The sequence below is a fragment of the Dendropsophus ebraccatus genome, chromosome 6 (assembly GCF_027789765.1).
Source record: "Dendropsophus ebraccatus isolate aDenEbr1 chromosome 6, aDenEbr1.pat, whole genome shotgun sequence".
In the NCBI taxonomy this organism is placed as follows: Eukaryota; Metazoa; Chordata; class Amphibia; order Anura; family Hylidae; genus Dendropsophus; species Dendropsophus ebraccatus.
In genome coordinates, this window is record NC_091459.1 from 12,403,306 (window position 1) to 12,426,652 (window position 23,347).

Sequence of the window (23,347 nt, forward strand, 5' to 3'; positions counted from 1 at the left end):
TTATACGCCCAGTTGCCTTATACGCCAGAAAATACGCAATGTTGCAATGTTTTTGTTTTAGGAAGAAATAGAAATTCTCACTGTTTACTGATTTCTTTAATTGTTTAAATCATTAATAAAGAAAAAATTTTATAAGAAAAGAAAGTGCAAAGCTACATAAACTAGTGTCCGATTAGTCGTGACCCATAGGAACCTAGCAATAAAACTGTTTGCTACCGACCCGGCTAGTGGACGCTCCTATTATTGTTTGTATTGTCTTTGTCTCTGTCTTTGTGTTTCACTAATTCATTATAGCGACCAAACTTCAGGTTGGGGCCGGCCTGTTAAGGAGCCAACAACTCCAAAAGGCAGGGACAGTGGGGAAGGTTCCATCGCCAGGACTTCAACCTGCCCTGTGTGTCAACGTCCCGGCCTGACACAATTGTTTGGCATTAAATGGTGGACATCCACTAAATTTCAGCAGTGTGTGAACATAGCCTTTCTGTGTTTTCAATCCACTCCTGGTTTAGGCTATGTTCATTTTTTGTATTACGGCTGTTCTTGCAAATTGAAACAACGGCCGTGATTAATACAAAAAGTGCATTCCATTGAAAATGAATGGGATCCCAGCCAGAGTGTATACACAAAGGGAGAAGTCTATCAAACATGGTGTAAAGTGGTGAAACTGGCTCAGTCGCCCCTAGCAACCAATCAGATTCCACCTTTCATTTTCCAAAGAGTCTGTGAGGAATGAAAGGTGGAATCTGATTGGTTGCTAGGGGCAACTGAGCCAGTTTCACTTTACACCATGTTCGATAAATCTCCCACATAGTTTACACTCCGGCCAGGATTGCTAGCCGGCGCAGTAAAAACTGACAGACTCTATTCATTGAATAGCAGCCTCACAAGTCTGACAGGTCACACAATGGAGAGTGCGGCTCAATCCGCACTTTCCATTGTGTTCAATGGTGAATTGGGATGCAAACGCACAGGGATGTGCCTGCATCCCAATTCAATACAATTGAAGTTTATCCTGGCTGGTACTGCAGTACCGGCCGAGATAAACTTCACTGACATCGGCCGTTCTTTGACACGGCTGGACACAGAATGGCCGGTGTCTTACAATGTGTGAACCCGGCCTTAGGGTATGTTCACACTGAGTAAAATAGGCGGAATTTTGCCTATCACAATGTGTCATAGTCTGTATTTGGGAGAGCAAGCTCTCCCCTGCTTCTCAGAGCTGAGAGCGGCAGCTGTGGAGGAGCAGGTGCTCTCCCATAGACGGGCTATGGGACACTGAGACACACGGAAACTTTCTGCCGCAGAATTCCGCCTTTTTTCCACAGTGTGAACATACCCTTAGGTTGCGAAATACTGAGCAAAAAATAGAGCAAAAATACGTTGTGTGAACATAGCCCAAAATAGTATTTCATATTTAAAGGCATGCTAATCCAAGAGCATTTCCCATTCAGTAATATGCATACTGAAGATTATGTATAAAGCTTTGCTGATAAAAACTAGACCTAGCAAACAGCAAGGGAGTCCAATAAAAGATGTTTTTTATGCTATGTACTGGCTTTGTTTGATATCCTACTTGGTCTGGTGACAAAGGCAGTAAATGGAATAAATGCATTTACCTTTGAAGCCTTTAGAATTTACAAGCCCACATTCAATCGGTGACATACATTGTATATAAGGAATAATTTGTCTTCCATTGCTTTACATGCTGTGCGTTTGCTTTTTATTGAAGAACATGTAAACATATAAATTTCTAGGTTCGCATTTGTCTATTTATTTTTTAGCATTTTATTGGACTCGTAAGCAATGTTCTGCTTTTCACTTTCTTCATGTAAAAATTTATGGACTGATGAAGCTGATCAATATCGCAATTTAATTTGTAGATTTTTTTTTTCAGCCTTAGAAAAGTTGTATGGGCAGAATATAGAATATTATATTACCGGCCAAAGTGTTCAACAGATCTAAACAGAATATACTTTTTCTTATTGCTATTAAATGTAGAAAATATCTTTTCCAGTGTGTTGCTGAGATACTTCTGTGTGTGGTTACTTCTTACTAGACAAAGAGAGAACCATTCCCCCGAGGGAGTCGCTGGGACAATATTGGGAACCCATGGGAGCTGTACTGGAAAAAGGACACATCAGAGTAACCGAGTACATACCAAAGGGCGGGAAGAGGGGCGGTTCCACTGTGCTGGGGTCAATGAGCGATTGGGGGTGTGTGGAATGGGGCTTAAAGGAGAAGTCTGGCTTCCGTTTTTTTTTTAAAGCAGGGGCAAAGGGGAAAATAACAAAGTATACTTACTCACCTCTCCCCATGCTTAAGACGTCACAATCCGGCTGATGGATTGGCCGCTCAACCAGTCGGTGAGTGGGGTGGGATGCCGCTCCACCCACTGATTAGTCGAGCTGGCCGTCCATTAGCCTTCCGGCGGCGAAAAAGCCTTCCAGCAGGGGTCCCTGGGCTGGTAAGATGGCGCATCGCAGGAACGGTGAGAGGTAAGCAATGCTTTATTGTTACTCCGGACTTCTTTAATTGCAAAACCATACACAAACTGGAGAAAAGAGTCATGCTGTTTGTGGAAGAACATGCCATTGTGTTTGTAAGCCTGGATAATGCCTTTAATAGCTCCCCCCTGTGCTGGAATCGGTGTTCACGTGGGGCCCTGTGACAATTTGTATGTTCATGTGCCGATTGTGGGAACAAGGCAGCAGATTGAAAAAAAGGACATCAGCCTAATCAGCGCAGCATCACCTGTAAGGATGTATGAAATTGCAATAATTTTTTGGACTATGGGGCTGTGTGAGGTGTCATTTTGTACACCACGATCTGTAATATTATTGGTATTTTGTTTGCATATATGTGACTTTTTTAGCACTTTATGGATGTGATGTGACCAAAAATCAGCATGTTGCACTTTGGCAGTTCTTTGTTCTTACATTATGTGAAATCAGGAATGTGATCATTTAATAGTTTGGGTGATTACGCAGGCGGCGATATCAAATAGGTTTATTATGGTTTGTTAATATTTTATGATTAAAACTTTTTTGTGTGTTTTTTTTTTTGACAAGAACGGCCACTGTTGCCGATAATCAGCAGCCTGTGAGAGCTCCCATCACTGACATGACAAGAGAACATGATGATTATCTCACCTGTCCATGTTCCTGCTACGGTAACCTGGCCTCTTCTGGTCAGGTCTGCATGCTGTGTGATGGGGCGGAGCTAATCACTTCTCTCCTGGCATTACACAGGAAGTGGCAGGAGAGGGAACATGGAACTTTCCTCACCTGCCACTTAGCTATTCACTTGTACTAGTGATTGCTGATACCATTGAATAGGGAAAGAGAGCATTATTATTTCTCAATATGTTACTCCTACTTTTAGATGCCTTCCCTGGTTAGAGAATTGGGTGTAGTACTAAGAACATCGGAAATGCTAACAATTGGAAAGATATTTTTAATAAATGCTACTGTGTTTGTCCTCTCTCCTGTGCTCCGCAGCTTACCGGTCCCGGCGGTTGCAGCATCTGAGCGGCCTGTCAGCTGACAGGCTACTCAGCCGATCACAGGCTGCAGCGGTCCTGGCCTATGATTGGCTGAGTCAGCTGACAGGCCGCTTAGATGCTGCAACAACCGGGACCGGGAAGCTGCGGAGCACAGGAGAGAATACTGAGAGCAGGAAGAGCTAAGGTATCAGGTGTTTGGGCATCGCTAACGATGTCCATGCAGCCCTTACTGCTTGATTATCTGGCCGTCTGATAGGTCCAGTAAATGAGCACCAATCTAGTAGATCGGCGCTCGTTTACGAAATTGATTGGGCTGTAGTCGGCCTGTGTAATAGGACCCTAAGAACACACTGAGGCTATGTTCAGACTGTGTAAGAGACCGGCCGTTCGGTGACCCGGTTGGGTCACGAAACAGCCGGTCTCTGAAAAGATCATCCCGGCGGTACTGCAGTCTGTACGGCGGTACTGCATCCGTGTGCGCCCGCATCAGAACTCCCCACAGCAAACTATAGAGCGTGCGTCCAGAGACGCTCGCTCTATAGTGTCCACTGACAGGGTTTTCTGCGGCTGCCATTCACTGACTAGCAGCCGCAGAAAACTGACAGTAAAATGTCAATTTTTTTACGGCGCCGCGAGAGATCCCGGCCAAAGCGTATACTGTGCGTATACGCTCCAACTGGGATACCATAGAAGACAAGGCAACGTATATTTTTGTGAAAAGTCAGCCCGTTGTTGACGATTGCAACAACGGCCGTACTTTTACAAAAATATACATTGTGTGAACATAGCCGAAGACGTTATTGAGTATTCTTGGGGGTGGTGGTGCGGGGGAATAAGACATCCCCTGAAAATAAGACATAGTGCCTCTTTGGGAGCAAAAACTAATATAAAAGAAACTGACTTATTTTCGGGCAAACTCGGTAGCTGTTCTAGCTCTTCCTTTTTTCTTCTCTATTTTGATATTTCAGCATTTTCTTAGGCCTGGGAATTTTAGGTATTAACAACATTTAGTGATTATGAAATTATACAAAGTGTTATGAGGCATACATCGGAGGTTTGCTGAAGTGGAACGACTTGATCATAAACAATATATTCTATGTAGATTAATTCAGCAAAATAGAATTATTGAGCAGAATGACTTAGTTTGCTACGACTCTTGTAACCGAAATAATGTAATGTGCGACGGTCCATGGTTTCCATTTAATCATTCCAAAATAATGGTTATAGAAAAAAAAAAAAACAATTTAAAGAAAGTTTTAAAAGTTTCAGTTTAGTCATGAAAATATTTTACATATTAATAGATGAGAAAATATTGTAACCGGGGAAATAAAAATAACAAAAGTCATTTAAATGTGATAGCGGTGGAAATCATTGGAACTATTCAAGAAGCTAATGCTTATTTGTCTGTAAAATTACCGAGCGATGGAAAGAATATTTTCATTCATATAAGGGAATTATTTGGATTTTTATTGTGGATAACAGTTATTTTTTACTTTTTTTTAAATATAATTTCATATTAAAATGGCTGTATATGATATTAAACTATATAAAAAGGTGAGTGGAAATATAATGAAACATTATAGCCCCAAATACATGCAAATATAACATCCAAATCAAAGGAAAAAAAAAAAAAATTAAAGGGGTACTCCGGCAAAAATCTTTTTTCTTTCAAATCAATTGGTTTCAGAACGTTATATAGATTTGTATTTGACTTCTATTTAAAAATCGCAAGTTTTCCCATACTTATCAGCTGCTTTATATCCTGCAGGAAGTGGTGTATTCCTCCCAGTCTGACACAGCGCTCTTTGCTGCCACCTCTGTCCATGTCAGGAACTGTCCAGAGCAGCAGTAAATCCCCATAGAAAACCTCTCCATTTCTTGACAGTTCCTGACATGGACAGAGGTGGCAACAGAGAGCACTGTGTCAGACTGGAAGGAATACACCACTTCCTGCAGGACACACAGCAGCTGATAAGTACTGGAAGACTGGAGATTTTTTTAAAAGAAAAAAATTACAAATCAATATAACTTTCTGAAACCAGTTGATTGAGTCCCAAGAGGGTTTAGGTATGGGAGAGGGAGTTAAAAATAAGAGCACAAATTGTATACATACTTATTACATACTAATCTGCACAAAACATACACACATCATACACAGCTGTAGGCAAATGCACAAATTAATATATGCACCATAAACACAGACTGACACACATACTGCATGTACAGAGATTGTACATGAAGTCGGGGTGTAGAGGGGGTGTAAGAAGACCCCACGCTTGAACCTGCCCCTACCTCCCTACGTGTTTCACCAGCTATAGTGATGGTTTCCTAATAAGGCTACGTTCACACAGAGCAAAAGGAGCGGATTACGCAAGGAAATATTTCCGCCTGAAATCAACTGACGCTGAATTCCGAGCAGAATATAAGCAGAATGCAAGCAGAATCCCTGCGTATTCTGCTAGGAAAGTGTTCAGCTCGTAATCAGCTCTTGACAAATTCAGCGCGGAATACTCGAGGAATCCGCGCTGAATCCGCATGCATTCAGCGCTGAAATTCAGCGAGTATTTGGTGAGTAAACTAGACTATACCAGAACATATACTAGAATCCTCCTCCCCCCCTTTTCCCCATTTCCGCGCTGATTCAGCGAGTAATTTCCGCTTGTATTACGCTTGTATTCCGCGCTGAATCCGCGCTGAAACAGAAAATCAGAGCCCCATTGATTTGTATAGGCTTCCGCTAGCGGAAGAATGAACATGTTCATTCTTCTGGCGGAAAGCGGATTAGTTGAGTGCGGAAATTCCACTGTGTGAACTGCAGAGCAGAATTTCCATTCAACACAATGGAAATTAGCTCTGCACCTATTTTAACGGCTGAAATTTCAGCGCTGATTCAGCGCAGAAATTCAGCTGCTTTTGCTCAGTGGGAACGAGCCCTAGGAATGACAGTCATCTAATCCATAAGGTGTGATTGTAAAAGGAACGGCCATAAGTCATCAGTATTTCCATAGATGATTTTGTTTCTGGATCAGAACTATACATGGTGATGAGGCTGGGTCTATGGCCGGCATGGAACCTTACAGCATAGCCAAGAAGATCTTCTTATTTTTTGGGGAGTTTTTTATTCTATTCTAATGTTTTTCTTTCTTCTTCCTTCAATCCACTGGTCGACCTGTCGGCATTTTTCATCCTGTTCTTTTCTTTTTTGGCTCCTTGTCAGTGATTTTTTTTCCTGTAATTTAAAAAAGGAGCGGAATCTCTTAAATCCTCTCTTAGGGTGCCTTCACACCTACCGTATCACAGCAGAAAATCCGCTGCGGATCCGCGGCAGATTTGACAGTGCAATTTTAATGCTGTGTTCATTCATCTAGTTAAATCTGCTGCGGATCCGCAGCGGATTTTCTGCTGCGATACGGTAGGTGTGAAGGCACTCTTATTCTTAAGTTTTGGGGTCTTTATATGCAGTGTCATGGCCACCGGTTCCTGTTTGTTTGGCTTAGATTGGAAATCAGCCATGTGTCCGATGATGGTGGTGATGTCTATATGTACCGGACGATGGTCGATGGTCTCTGCCTCCTCTACAGTGATGGCTTGATCTCCACGGTCAAGTGCCTCTTCCAGGGTTATCTTCACCATGTAAAAGGGAAGACATCAGAATCGTCCTGTGTTATGAGCCTCTACTTGCTGCTCTATAAACAGAATACAGGCCGCCATAGACAACACCCAGAGTAATAGGGTAACCGAAGGCTATAAGAATCTAAATCTTAAAGGGGTACTCCGGCGAAAATTGTTTTCTTTCAAATCTACTGGTTTTAGAAAGTTATATAGATTTTTAATTTGTTTCTATTTGAAAATCTCCAGTCATCAAGTAGTTATCAGTGGGGGTGTATTCTTTTCCAAATCCCATAGAAAACCTCTCTTGCTCTGAACAGTTCCTGATATGGACAGAGGTGGCAGCAGAGAGCACTTTGTCAGACTGGAGAGAGAATACACCACTTACAGCAGATGATAAGTGCCGGAAGACTGGAGATTTTTGAATAGAAGTAGAATATAAATCTATGTAACTTTCTGACATCAGTTGATTTGAAAGAAGAAAAAATGCCAGAGTTCCCCTTAAGAAACATCCTCCTCCTTTATGATATAGTAAGTAAGTATTACCTGGTTCATGGACAACAACTTCTCTTAATTCCGTCCCTTTTAGCTTTTGACGACACTGGTGCCAAATCCAATATATAGCGCTGTGAAACAAAGCAAAGTCCTTAGATAAATTTCTATAAATGACACAATTCATTTACCTTTCGTTTATCAGCCCTCTCCTTATTATCTGTATATAGCCTGGCTGCAATAGTTACTGCGCCCTCTAGAGTTCTAATGGTAAATTACATGTCAGCTCTGTTCCCTAGAAAGTAAAGCAAGATAACACAGCATCTATATTAACCCCTTAGTGACCGCCGAACGCATATTCACGGCGGCCACTAATGGGCTTTATTCCGATGCGTACGCCTTTAAACGGCGGGCGCATCGGAATAAATTACCGCCCGGCGGCGGCTGCAGGACGGGTGATCAGCGGTCAGTGTGACCGCTGACACCCTCCTGTAACTGCCCGGAGCGGAGGATTCTCCGCTCCAGGCAGTTTAACCCGTTAAATGCCGCTGTCAAAGCGTGACAGCGGCATCTAACGGGTTCCAGTGGATCCCGGACGGCGCCGCAGGTCCACTTACGTGATCGCGATGTCCCGCGGCGCCGTCCGGGGTCCCGATGTCTCCATGGTGATCCCGGGGTCCTAATGAAGGTCCCCAGGGTCACCATGGAGATGCCTGATGCTGACAGGGGTGGCCGTGGCTATTGCCTGTCAGCATGAGGCATGATACAATACATTGCAGTACATCAGGTACTGCAATGTATTGTATCAGTGATCTAAGTACAGTAATGTACACTAGTGTAAAAGTAAAAAAAAGTGAAAAAAAGTGTGCACCAAACACAACACAGCCCCCCCCCCAATAATAAAAATGCATTACATTCCCCATATCCAAAAAAAAGTGACATAAAAGTGATCAAAAACAGAAATCATATACATATTTGGTATCGCCACGTCCGTAACAACCCAATCTATAAAACTATATCAATAATTATATCGCACGACACACGCTGTAAAAAAAAAATAAAAAAAACAGTACCAGAAAGCTGTATTTTATCAATCCACTTTAGAAAATACGTCATAAAAGAGATCAAAAAGTCATATACATATAAAACTTGGTGTCAATAGAAACTACAGATCTTCCCGCAAAAAATAAGCCCTCTGCTCTGTCGCGCAAAAGATGAGAACGCTATGGATCTTGCAATGCGGCGACAGTTTTTGTGGGTTTTTGCTAGGAAGATAGTTTCTATTGCGCCAAAGTGATAATAGTTAAAAAAACCTACACAAATGTTGTATCGCCGTAACCGTAGCGACCCAGAGAATACATGTATTATGTTATTAGTGACTGCCGATACGGATTTTTACGGTGATCACTAATGGGCTCTATTCTGCTGCCATCAGCTCTTTATGGCGATGGCGCAGAATAGTGCAGCGGCGCCGGTAATGCCCACAGCCCCCTCCTCTCAGCTATCGGAGGTCGCTGAGGGGTTGGGGCAGAGTGTGGGGTCAGTCCTGGCCAGTCCCCTCACCGGCGATCGCCGTTATTATCAGTATAACGGCGGCCACCGGTAACAGACATTGCCAGTGCAGCTGAACGCTTTCATCTCTTCTCACCGTGAATCCACAGTGAGAGGAGATGAGAACATGTCCCCCCCCCCCCCTGTCCCCAGAATTAACCCTAGTGACCTGGTCACTGACCCTCCCCTCCCAGGGCGGCCATCTGATCCAAGATGGCCGCCGCCATCTCTTTGAACAGACTCTGTACACAGTGATGGATTCCTAAAAATGATCAAAGCTTCATTCTCTCCACCACCGGAGGTGGCGGAGAGCATGGGGCAATGATCGGTGACCACCCGGTGTCGTCCCAGTACAAGTGATCAGCGGTATATACTATATACCACTGATCGCTTGTTCCAAATGGTGCCGGAACTTTTTTACGCCTGTCACCAAAGTCAAGTGCCCTGGATTACCCGTAACCACCCTGGATTACTTGTAACCACCCCAGATTACCTGTAACCACCCCAGATTGCCCGTCACCACCCCATATTGCCCGTCACCACCCCAGATTGCCCGTCATCACCCCAGATTGCCAGTAACCACCCTAGATTGCCTGTAATCTCCCCATATTGTCCGTAATCTCCCCAGATTGCCCGTATCCACCCCAGATAGCCCATAACCACCCCAGACAGCCCATAACCATCCCAGACAGCCCATAACCACCCCAGATTGCCCGTCACCACCCCAGATTGCCCGTCACCACCCCAGATTGCCTGACACTACCCCAGATTGCCCGTCACTACCCCAGATTGCCTGCCACTACCCCAGATTGCCTGTCACCACCCCAGATTGCCTGTAATCTCCCCAGATTGCCCGTAATCTCCCCAGATTGCCCGTATCCCCCCAGATTGCCCATAACCATTCCAGACAGCCCGTAACCACCACAGATTGCCGTAACCACCACAGATTGCCACAGACTGCCTGTAACTACCCCAAATTGCTCGCAACCAGCCCAGATTGCTCGCAACCAGCCCAGATTGCCCGTCACCACCCCAGATTTCCCGTGACCACCCCAGATTGCCCGTTGCAACCCCAGATAGTCAGTGAACACCCCCAGATTGCCCATCACCACCCCAGATAGCCAGTACCACCCCTAGATAGCCAGTAAACACCCCAAGATTGCCCATAACCACCCCATAAAGCCAGTAAACACCCCATAACCACCCCATACAGCCAGTAAACACCCCCAGATTGCCCGTGACCACCCCAGATTGACCGTAACCACCCCAGATTGGCACAGACTTCTCGTAACCACCCCAGATTGCCCATAACCCCACCAGATTGCCTGTTGCCACCTCAGATAGCCAGTAAACACCCCAAGATTGTCCATTACCACCCCAGATAACCAGTAAACACCCACATATTGCCTGTAACTAAAATGACACTCCTTCTCTTCTAAGCCCTGCTGTGTGCCCATACAGTGGTTTATGCCCACATATGGGGTACCGTTCTACTCAGGAGAACATGCTTTACATATATTGGGGTGAGTTTTCTCCCCTGTTCCTCGTGAAATTGAGAAATTTCAAACTAAACAAACATATTATTGGAAAAATTCAATTTTTTCATTTTTACTGTCTTCTTTTGAATACTTTCCTTTTAATACCTGTGGGGTCAAAATGGTCACCACACCTCAAGATGAATTCTTTGAGGGGTGTACTTTCCAAAATGGGGTGACTTTTGGGGAGGTTCTATTCTGCTGACACTACAGGGGCACTGCAAACACACCTGGCGCTCAGAAACTTCTTCAGCAAAATCTGAACTGGAAATGCTAATAGGCGCTCCTTCCCTTCTTAGCCCCGCTGTGTGTCCATACAGTGGTTTATGCCCACATATGGGGTACCATTGTACTCAGGAGAACCTGCGTTAAGAAATATGGGGTGCATTTTCTCTCATGTTTATTATAAAAATGAGATACTTTAAGCTTAACAAATATATTATTGGAAAATTTCTATTTTCCACTTTTTTCCGGCCTAATGGTGAATACTTTCCTCCAGCCCCTGTAGGGTTAAAATGCTCATTATACCCCTAGATTAATTCTTTAAGGTGTCTAGTTTCCAAAATGGGGTCACTTATGGGGGTTTCCAGTATACAAGCCTCCTAAATCAACTTAAAAAAAGAACTGGTCCCTAAAAAAATCAGTTTTGGAAACTTCATGAAAATTTGATAATTTGCTGATACATTTCTAAGCCCCGTAACACCCTAAAAAAGTGAAATATGTTTACGAAATGAAGCCAGAATAAAGAGGACATATTGATAATGTGACTTACTAACTAATTTTTGTCATGTGCCTTTTTTTTTTAGAAGCAAAGAATTTCAAAGTTCGTAAAGTGCAAAATTTTTAAATTTTTCATTATATTTTGATGTTTTTCACAAAAAACACACAAGACAGGGACCAAATTTTGCCACTAACATAAAGTACCATATGTTACGAAAAAACAATCTCAGAATCGCTAGCATACGTTAAAGCATCACTGAGCTATAAGCGCATAAAGTGAAACAGGTCAGATTTTGAAAAATGAGCCTGGTCATTAAGGCCCAAACAGGCTTGGTCCCTAAGGGGTTAAAGGGAGACTCCTGATTTTTTTTTCTTTTAAATCAACTGGTGTCAGAAAGCTATATAGATTTGTCATTTACTTCTATGTGAAAACCAGCACTGTGTCAGACTGGAAAGAATACACCACTTCCTGCAGGACATACAGCAGGTGATAAGTACTGGAAGGCTGGAGATTATTATATAGAAGTCAATTACACATCTATAGAATGTTTTGACACCAGTTGATCTGAAATAAAATAAATTCACAGGAGTTCCCCTTTAAGCTGAATTAACAAAAATCTGTAATCATATCATTGCCCAGAAAGGAAAATACAGACATTGAATACAGAAATGTAATTTTCATGTAGAAAAGTAAAGTTGAAGCCATTACCTGATGTCTCTGTCACCTCCTCTATTCCAAAGCACAAAGCACAAATAGCACAAGCGCAGTCTGAGCCTCCATCCTATCCAACTGCAGAATCTGGAGTGACCCCAGTGCAGCCCGGACACACAGAGCACTGCACAGCATGGTGATGTCATAGAACACTACACAGCATAGTGATGTCATAGAGCACTGCACACAGCATAGTTATGTCATAGAACACTACACAGCATAGTGATGTCATAGAACACTGCACACAGCATAGTGATGTCATAGAACACTACACAGCATAGTGATGTCATAGAACACTGCACACAGCATAGTGATGTCATAGAACACTGCACACAGCATAGTGATGTCATAGAACACTGCACACAGCATAGTGATGTCATAGAACACTGCACACAGCATAGTGATGTCATAGAACACTTCAACATAACAAACAATCAGTGGTTGTATATACTGAAGGACGCCATACAGAAAAGTATACAGAACGATGGCAGAGCCTGCAGCACTATACAGCGTTATTCTATGGCTATACACTATGCTATAGTACAGTATACAGAGTGATGGCAGAGCAGTATATACAGTGTTATTCTATGGCTATATACTATGCTATAGTACAGTATACAGAGTGATGGCAGAGCAGTATATACAGTGTTATTCTATGGCTATATACTATGCTATAGTACAGTATACAGAGTGATGGTAGAGCAGTATATACAGTGTTATTCTATGGCTATATACTATGCTATAGTACAGTATACAGAGTGATGGCAGAGCAGTATATACAGTGTTATTCTATGGCTATATACTATGCTATAGTACAGTATACAGAGTGATGGCAGAGCAGTATATACAGTGTTATTCTATGGCTATATACTATGCTATAGTACAGTATACAGAGTGATGGCAGAGCAGTATATACAGTGTTATTCTATTCTATCCCATAGAAAAGGCAACTGGAGACCATAGAGCAGAAAACAGCTAGTATACTTTCCAATTGTAGATCAGAGTGACATCTGGTGGACGTAGTCAGTAATGCTGGACTAATGTGTACCCTGGGAGATACAGTCAGGACGGGTTCACACTACGGAATTCTCGCGGCCAATGTCCGCTGAATTTCGTCAGCTGTCCACCCGCACATCTGGGCGCTTTTCCGCCGGCTCCATAGACACCATTCTATGGGCCGGAGTATTCCGCTATACGCTGAAAGAAGTGACATGACACCTTTTTCAGCGTATAGCGGAATACTCCGGCCCATAGAATGGTGTCTATGGAGCCGGCGGAAAAGCGCCCAGATGTGCGGGTGGACAGCTGACGAAATTCCGCGGACGTTGGCCGCGAGAATTCCGTAGTGTGAACCCGCCCTCAGAGTGTTACAAAGGGGTAGTTCAGCAAAAAACTAAAATAAAGTCTTTTAAGTCAACTGGTGGACAGTTCCTAACATGGATAGAGGTGGCAGCAGAGAGCACTTTTTCAGACTGAAAAGAATACACCACCTCCTGCAGGACATTCAGCAGCTGATAAGTACTGGAAGACTAGAGATTTTTAAATAGAAATAATTTAGAAATCAATATAACCTTCCAGTTGATTGGAAACAAATAAAAACCGCTGTAGTTCCCCTTTAACTGACCCAAGAAGGTTTGGGTATGGGAGGGGGAATTGAGTTGAGTACATTTTTTTCTATATGCAGAAGACCAATAGTGTCAGCAGAGTAACCCTTTTTTTTTTTTTTTTTTTTTTAGTATCCAGGGGAAAATCCAATCCTCATCTTAGGGTATGTTCACACTGAGTAAATCAGACGGAATCCCACCTATCTCAGTGTGCCATAGCCTGGCTATGAGAGAGCGCGCTCAGTATGATTTACTCATGAGTGTGAACATACCTAGTAGCCCTATATATATATATATATATATATATATATATATATATACTGTATATATATATATATATATATATATATATATATATATATATATTTGCTCTTTTTTTTTTCTTTTACCTTACTCAATGCCCTTCTATCTGTCTCTTATCCTCTTCTAGCAGCGGATATTCAATAATGCTTTCGGATAAGGAGCTATATTTTTCATGCAAGCTTGACATGTTATTATGTTTATTCTAAGAACATACCGGAATAATATAAGAAATCCGCAATAATATGCCCTGTGCATACAGCTGTAGGATAGCACTGAATGCTGATAATATACAACTAAAAATAGGCTCGATAGTTCTAACATTCTGCTGTAACAATTCGGTTTTCTATGGTCAGGAATGTAAACTACTCGATCTGTAGAATTTTTATGTTTTTTTTTTTTTTAAGGTTGTTTTTATGTTTTTTTATTTTTTTAATTTATTTATTTATTTGTAATTGTTATTTTAATTCTGCAATAGCCGCTGTTCACACACATAACCGTAACACTTTCTGAACATGCAATATAACTCTGCCTTTCTGTAATATATTCACTCCAAATGATGTGAATAAATTCCGGGTATAAGCAATTTGTGGTGTTTTCTGTGGGTTATTTGCAGCAGTTGACAGTTTATGGCTTTTAATCAGTAATGAATGAGCTTGTGTTGTCTGACTGAAGCATAACGCTGACTGTGCAGCCTCATAATGGAGATTCATTTGCTTACTTCCCACAATATAACAATAGATATATATTATACTTACAGTTTAATGTATACGTTGAATAAACAAAGATGAGCAAACCTGTATCACACAATATAGTAGGATACAATTTTAGAAATGTCAAAAGGTCTACAGCAGCCTGAGGTACTTATTAGTTTGAGTGATTTCTGGAATTGTTCGGTAACATTTTTTTAAATTAAAGCTAAAAATGTCCTAGAAAAAAAATGTTCAGAACATTTTTGTGTATTAGGTAAGACTTAAAGGGGTATTCCAGTCATACATAACTTTTGATATGTTGCTGCCCATGGTGAGACTAACAAATTATTCCATACTTGTTATTATCTATTTAGTCTCATTACCCCAGTTCTGAGCTGCTGCTTTCTGTTGAAGACACAAAAATCTGTGTCTGAGCCTTTTTCTCTGTCTCCCACTCCTCCCCCCCTCCCTTCTGAAACAGTTCCTGACTGGCTTTATCTGAAGCTTTGTAGCTTTTTTGCATAATCTCAGTGACTTCATTAGCAACTTGACCCCAGAATAACCCTCCCAGCATTCCAAAGAAGCCACAAAGTTGCAGATACAGCCAGTCATGGACTTGTTTACATCAGTTGCCTCAGAAGAGAGAGGAAAGGAAGGAGAGACAGAGAGAACAGCTCACACACAGATTTTTGTGTCTTTAGCAGAAAGCAGCAGCTCAGAACTGGGGGAAGGAGATTGAATAGACAATAACAAGTGTAAGTACTGTCCTTCTGTCATACCATGCCTAAATATTACAGAATTCCAACTTTTCTAAACAATGGCCAAAAATACTGTCATACAATACACAAAAGATACTGCCATAGAATTATAACTACCTTAGGCTATGTTCCCACTACGTTTGTTTTTAGAAAAAGAGAGGACACTGATTGTGTCTGTTCTTTTCCGCAGCCTACATATGTAATAACTTATAAAAATGATCTAATAATTTACATATAATGAGTTCTTTCTAATATATAAATATGTTCAAACATCACAAAGTGGTGAAATTCAACAGCAAACTATATAAAGCGAAGAAAAAAAGATCCAGCACTCACCGGTATGGGGTCTTTTTAGTCTTTATTGCAGCGTCACCTGAGACAGCAGTTTCGGGGAAGAATCCTTCTTCCGGCCAGGGCCAGAGCCCTGGCCGGAAGAAGGATTCTTCCCCGAAACTGCTGTCCCAAGTGACGCTGCAACAAAGGCTAAGACGACCCCATACCGGTGAGTGCTAGATTTTTTTTCTTCGATTGTGCAAGTTAAGCTCTGTTTCAGTCCATGCATCACATGTGGTCATTGCTGATTACCAATCCAAAGTCCACGCGCTATCACACATCGTACGAGAGATGTGCTGCCCGCAGTGACAGCTAGCCGTCTCTATGGTATCAGTAAACTATATAAATTGCTTTATAAAGGAATCTGTGTAGAAATGACTAGACTGTACTCTATGTAAAAGGTCGCACTGTTGTGAGCAGGCACTTCCAGTTGAGTTTGATGGGTCACCCCCCCATCCTGAGAACACTCTAAGAATGGTTTGATGACTTGTGAGAAGTCATGCAGAGAACAAAAAAATGATGTCGCCGCAGCAATGTGCTTTTAGAAAGGATTTCTTTTCAGTCTGCACTCCTTTCAAAGAAAATCATGAATCCTTCTGTCTTTAATATCAACATCCTATGATCTTACGGGCAAGGAGCAACATCTCATTTACTTACCGAGTTTCAGATGGGATACCTCAATGCGTCTTCATGATTAGAAAATGTATATAGAGACATTTAGCTGCAACACCATGGAAAAACAGGGGCTATTCAGCGCTACAAAAATATGGCCGCTTTCTTCCAGAGACAGCACCGCTCTTGTCTCCAGTTTGGGTGCAGGTTTCGTAATTCAGTTCCATTGAAGTGAATGGAGCTTAATTGCAAATCGCACCTGACCTGGAGACAAGAACAGTGCTGTCTCTGGAAGAAAGTGGCCATGTTTTTGTAGCTATGGATAACCTCTTTAATGTCATTTCGAATAACTGTTTACATGTCCTCAGACATGTCAAAAAGTTACTGATTGCACTGGGTCTCACTTCTGAGACCCACTGAGATCCTGAGATCCTGTGGCAGCATGATTACTTTCTGGTTGTCAAATAAATCGGACTTGTTTGCTCAATTAAAGTCTATGGGGCGAATGAATTGGATATCCCTGTCGGTCAGGTGTGCACTGCTCTGACTATTTCCGGTTACTTGAAATAACAGTATAACTTTAATAAGCGAGTCCATAGTATTTTTTATAGTAATTACTGCTGATTATTGGCGATGTTGCAAGAGCTAAAGGTAGCGGTAACGCTGCGGCACTTGTCACAGGGCTCGGAGTGGTAGTAGCTCTCCCTAGATACCAACACTCGCCCGTTAAAGGTGTTTATATATATATATCCCCTCTGCACTGTGATTGGGCAGGTATGAACACACAGACTCCAGGAAAATTAAGTTAACAAGGTGAGCTCTTGAGCTTGGGAGTTAGTTTTGCCAGAGAATTCCCTTTTAGAGTTTTTTTTTTTATTATTCTGTCTAATTCTGCGATTACACGAAACGATTTTCGTGCGAATTTGCACAATAACGTTTCAAATTCGAACGATAATCATACGTGTAAACGTATCGAACGATCAAGCGACGAGCGAGAAATCGTTCATTTTGATTTTTGAACATGTTCTCAAATCGTCGCAGATCGTTCCGTGTAAACAGTCGCTCACCGATGTAACCTATGTGCGAGATAGGCTTAAGCGATCGCAAAACGATTTTTCCATACAATATATTGTTCCGTCTAAACGCTGATCGTTATTAAAAAAAAATTGTTACTTCGAAATAGTTCCTCGTACGATCGGGTGAATTATCGCTACGTGTAAACCCAGCATTAGAAGATGAGCTGAGAATAGACAATACTTGAGATTTTTGGAAAAAATTTCTGGGAGTTATAGGAAGAAGACTTGTACTTTCCACTTTCCCCCTACTGTTGTCTCCAGGTTGGGTGGGGTTTTGAAACTCAGTTCCATTGAAGTAAATGGAGCTTAATTGCAAACTGCACCTGAACTGGAAAAAACAGTAGGGGGAAAAGTGACCATGTTTTTGTAGCGCTGGATAACCCCTTTAACCCTTTGGAGCTTTAGCAGGCCCTAGACTGGCTTTCAGGAACTTAAATAAAAACAGAAACAGCTTAAAGGGGTACTCTGGCGCTGATTTAACCCTTTCCAACACGAGGACGTAACTGTATGTCCTTGTGCGGGTGCGGGCGTTCAGAGCGACATGTAGCCCGGGATCGCGGCTTTTAGCCGGCAAAGTCCGATCGCCGTGCCCGCTAATTAGATAATCGGAAGCAGCTGTCAAAGATGACGGCTGCCTCCAATTACCGGATCCAGCACTTCCCTGGTGTCTAGCGATCTCTGTGACTGACCGGCCGAGGACCGCTCCAAGATGGCGCCGTCCTCGGCTCGGCACTCGTTTGTTTTCGGCTGCAGCAGCCGAAAGCAATCCAGTGCCGATCTCATTGATCTTTGCTGTATAAGTATACAGCACAGATCTCAATGAGAGATCAAAGTGTATATACTAGAAGTCCCCCAGGGACTGAATCACCCCCATTTTCCCATGTTATGAATAAAAATAAATAATTAAACATGTTTTCTATCGCTGCGTGCGTAATCGCCTGAACTATTAATTAATCACATTCCTGATCTCGCACGGTAAACGGCATAAGCGCAAAAATATCCCAAAGTGCAAAATTGCGCATTTTTGGTTGCATCAAATCTAGAAAAATTGTAATAAAATGCGATCAAAAAGTTGCATATACACAATCAAGGTACCGATAGAAAGTAAACATCATGGCGCAAAAAATGACACCTGACCCAGCCCCATAGACCAAAGACTAAAAGCGCTATAAGCCTGGGAATGGAGCGATTTTAAGGAACATATATTTGTTAACAATGGTTTGAATTTTTTACAGGCCATCTCATAATATAAAAGTTATACATGTTACATATCATTGTAATCATAACGACTTGAAGAACATATAAGACATGTCAGTTTTTCCATAGGACACACGGCGTAAAAACACAATCCCCCCAAAGAAAAAAGATTGTGTTTTTTTTTCAATTTCACTGCGCATATAATTTTTTTCTGGTTTCGCAGCATATTTTATGCAAAAGTTCAGCCCGTCATTGCAAAGTACAATTAGTGACGCAAAAAATAAGGGCTCATGTGGGTCTGTAAGTGTAAAAATGCAAGTGCTATGGTCTTTTAAGCACAAGGAGGAAAAAACAAAAACACAAAAACGAAAATTAGCCTGGTCCCAAAGGGGTTAAAAAAAATTGAACAATCATAAACATAGTTTTTACACTTACCATCCCTCCAGAGTCTGTCTCCGTTTGAATTTGCCGCTGTTTAAAGGTCCCTGAACCTTTATTTTTTTTTTCTCTCGCTTCCTTGTTTGGGCTTTCCCATGATGCACTTTGTCTACTGTGATGTAACTGACTCTGCAAAACTGTTAGATGGCTTTTACCTTGCTCAGCCAATCAGAGCTGAGCAACCTGAGTCATCTGACAAAGGGAGGCTGGCCTAACAGGGCTTAGACCCGCCTCCCTCTTGATGATGTCATTGTCACAAAATGGCTGCCACAGAAAAGCCTGGGGTCAACAGTCATTAGGTAAGAATAAGTTTACTTCACTTCCTGGTAGGGGATTGAGGTGGGGGGGGGAGATAGGGAAGGAGGGCAGATAGGTCATTGAAGCATATTACACAGTTATATAACTTTCTAATGTGTTTCAATTACTGGCATAAAGCTTTTCACTGGAGTACTCCTTTAACTTTAACCAAATAAACCAAACAGAAAGATTCATGAAATTACAAATCTTACATTATAGGGGCACTTTTTTCTTTCAAACAACTGGTTTCTTTAAATAGATTTGTGATTTAATTTTATTTACAAATCTCCAGTCTTCCAGTACTTTTCAGCTGCTGTATGTCCTGCAGGAAGTTGTGTATTCTCTCCAGTCTTACAGAGTGCTCTCTGCTGCCACCTCTGGCCATGTCAGGAACTGTCCAGAGCAGGAGAAGTTACCTATGGGGATTTGCTGCTGCTGCTCTGGACAGTTCCAGACATGGACAGAGGTGGCAGCAGAGAGCACTGTGTCAGACTGAAATTTCCTGCAGGACATACAGCAGCTTAAAAATAGAACTTTATATTAAGGTATAATTCAACTATAAAATACAAACCCCATGGCACTCATATCCTGTAGCATCTTTGTCAAACCTATCCGTTCGAAGCTCAGCTGTTTGATCTGCAGATCTCTCATTTTTTTCCAACTTCAATTGTTGTTAATGGATTTCATATTATAGATACATCAGAGTTGCAGCGAGGTTCCAGTCACTGCCTACTAGGCTCATAGTCTACATTACAGATTGTGATTCTCTATTCGAGTTATTTTAGTGGTATCTTTCTCTTTGATTAGGTGAGAGCAGCAGTTTTTCCTTCTACCCTTCACCATATTGTGGTATATGTAGTCCATAATAATAAACATGTACAGCTTACTGTACCGTGCACGCTGCTATAGCTTAAATATAGACACAAGCATAAAAATTGCAATACTACTATAGGAAAAAAAATCAGGTATTCACCATACTTTTTGATCACATTATGTGTACCACCCCCCATAGTTTCAGGTAGCTTTTAAGGATAACCTGTCATGTGCATGTGTATATTAGGAAAAGCACTATTTCTGGATTGTGTATAACTTAATTTTTCACAAAATTTTCCCAAAATTTTAATTTTAGAGTTAGTGGGTGGAGACTAAATGTTAGGTTATGTTTACACACCGTCCTTTTTTGGCCGTTGACAGCCCTTCTTTAAGACTGCCCTTATGTTGAGGACAAATAACGGCTTTACACTGTCCTTAAAGGTGGCTGACAAACAGCCCAAAAAAAAGGGTGTGTGAACATAGCCTTATAATGTCTTCCATAAACTGCACACTCAACGAGGAGGAGATCTTGCTCCTCAAATATGTATCTCTATAACAGCAGCAGCAGCATGGAGGATATTTTAGAGTGGTACTGGGCAGTGTAAGCTGTAAACCAAATGCCATACTACATGGCACGATAATGTGGGAGGCAGCAAGTGCCAACCTGTCAGTTCATCCCTCGCTTCCCCCTTATTCCCTGTTTGCTGCCTGTGCTATTACATGCACAGATAGTGAGCTGGGACCAGCAGGAGAGGTCACCCGAACGATCGTGATCTTCAACTGATCGTGGCCTTTTAACATGTTCTATTGCAGTGTCCCAAAGCGGGGTCCGCTGTCTTTTTATAGTATAGGTAGTTACTGTATGTATGTGTAAACTTTGAGACTGAAATCAGTAGTAAGCAATTCCCGGCACAAGATTTCACTGTTCTATTGCACGGCTGGTCTAAAGTATAGAAGGGTTAACTAGAGGGCAATCAATACCAAGCTGCTGCTTAGCCAGAATACGGATTTCCAGGAGCGATGTACAGGATTGGATAAGTAGTGCAGGGTCAGACACAGGGTTGAGGGGAAATTCAGCTACATATATAAAAATTTAAATTCAATTCAATTTAACTTAAATCGACTCTGTATCCACCACCCCAACCCACCAAACCACTATTACCAGCTGTTTGATGAGAGTAAACCATTACTGGTTGTGTCTTTCAAAATATGCCCGGTGCCTTGGTTACAGCAAAAAATTATCTTTTAATTTGCAGCGCTGCGTCATAGTGCCCTGGCCTAAAGTGTCTGTGCCCCAGGTCTGCGATGCCTCTCCTTTCTTCCTCCTCCTCATTAGGAACACCCCCAGGCGCAGGATTTCTTTTCATTGTTCGTCTAAACAGTGCACTTGTGTTGCTATGGAAGATGTGAACTTTTAAACAAGTAATAAATAGGAGAAATCCTGCCTGGGGGTGTTCCTAATGATGAGGAGGGCGGGGAGGAGTGACGGAGAGGCATCACAGACCTGGGGCACAGACACTCTAGGCCACAGCAGTATGACACAGCGCTGCAGATTAAAAGGCACCGGGTACATTTTTAAAGACACAATCGGTAAGATGTATCTTCATTCATCTACTATCAACAAATTTGTTCCATATAGGGCTGTTAGATCTATGACTGTTATTTATTTGTTAACCCCCTCCCGCCGCTGCACAGTAAATTAACATCGCTGCAGCCTATGCCTGATGCTGCAGCGACGTTAATTTACACTGCAAGATGACAAAAGCGTAGAAGCTGCGTCTGTGTCATCCGTGGCGGGTCCAGGCTATCAGTGATATTCAGGGACCCGCCACAACTCTCAGCACTGAAGCCACACTCCGGTGCTGAGAGTTAACCCTACAGATACTGCGGTCAGCACGACCGCAGCATCTATAGGGCTCCTGACAAAGAATTCTCCCTTTACAGAGGGAGAATTCTCTGTCCGGTGTCCATCGGGGCTCTATGAAGTGATCGCAGAACCCAGATGGTAGCCATAGGATTCCGGTTTCCTGGCTACGGAGGCCAGCGGAGGCTCGGGCCTCTCTCCAGATTGTGACAGCGGCAGGGGACAGAGGAGAGGGGGCAGACATAGGGACATCAGCTTATGGGATCATTACGATCCCATAAGCTGATGTCCAAAAAAGACCTGGGCATTGAAGAATCAATGACCCATGGTCGTGAAAGGGTTGATGTATAATACAAAGCAATCTTGGGTTATCCTTATATTACTTTCAGCTCTTAGAATGAAATATAGACACAGATCCAGCTTTGTCTTTCTAAAATTCCTGGACCAAGTATCAAGTAACGACATGTTTCTCAATTCTAATGGAAGTTAAGCTGAAGAGTGAAGACAAAAAAGAAATAACGGTTCTCAGTATGTCGTTTAGTTGTCACGATTTTTGCCAAAACAACATTCTGGAGACAAAAAAGCCTTGAACGACTCGGAGAAAATGAATTTCCCACTGAGCACTCTGCAGCGCATGTTTGCCAGTCTTCTGTCTTAGTTTAGGAGACAGCTCTCTCCAAACTTGATTCAGACAAATTCTAAATGTTTCTCTGAATGTTTGAAAGACTCTGAACTAATGTTTGATATGTGGCCCATAATGAGTCCAATCTAATACCTATCAGATTTAGTCAGGATAAAGCTATCCATCTAGATACACAGTGTACATCGTATATTTTATTACATTTTTAACTCAATCAGTTGAGTCGCAAAACTTTTCTAAAGAATGAGACGGACTGTGCGTAGCGCGGAGAGTTATTTATGTACATTTGACAATGCTGATAAAAAAGTTATATCATGTTTAATCTCCTCCTTCTCTGCAGAATCAGAATCAGAGAGGAGCGAACCGAGCCTGCCAAAGGCAATTTTACAAAAATTTCAGTTACCTACTGAACTAAACTTTTTGTAAAGTTCGGAACAAGTTCAGAAAGATGGCGGTCGCACATAAAAAAAAAAAAAAAAAAAAAATAGGAGTTTCCTCACTTGTCTATGCTCCCCCGGTGTCCTCTGTCACCAAAAAAAAAGACCGGAGAAGATGGACTTCAGGGAAGCAAGGAAGGTTAAGTAAAATGAGCAGCTTTTATA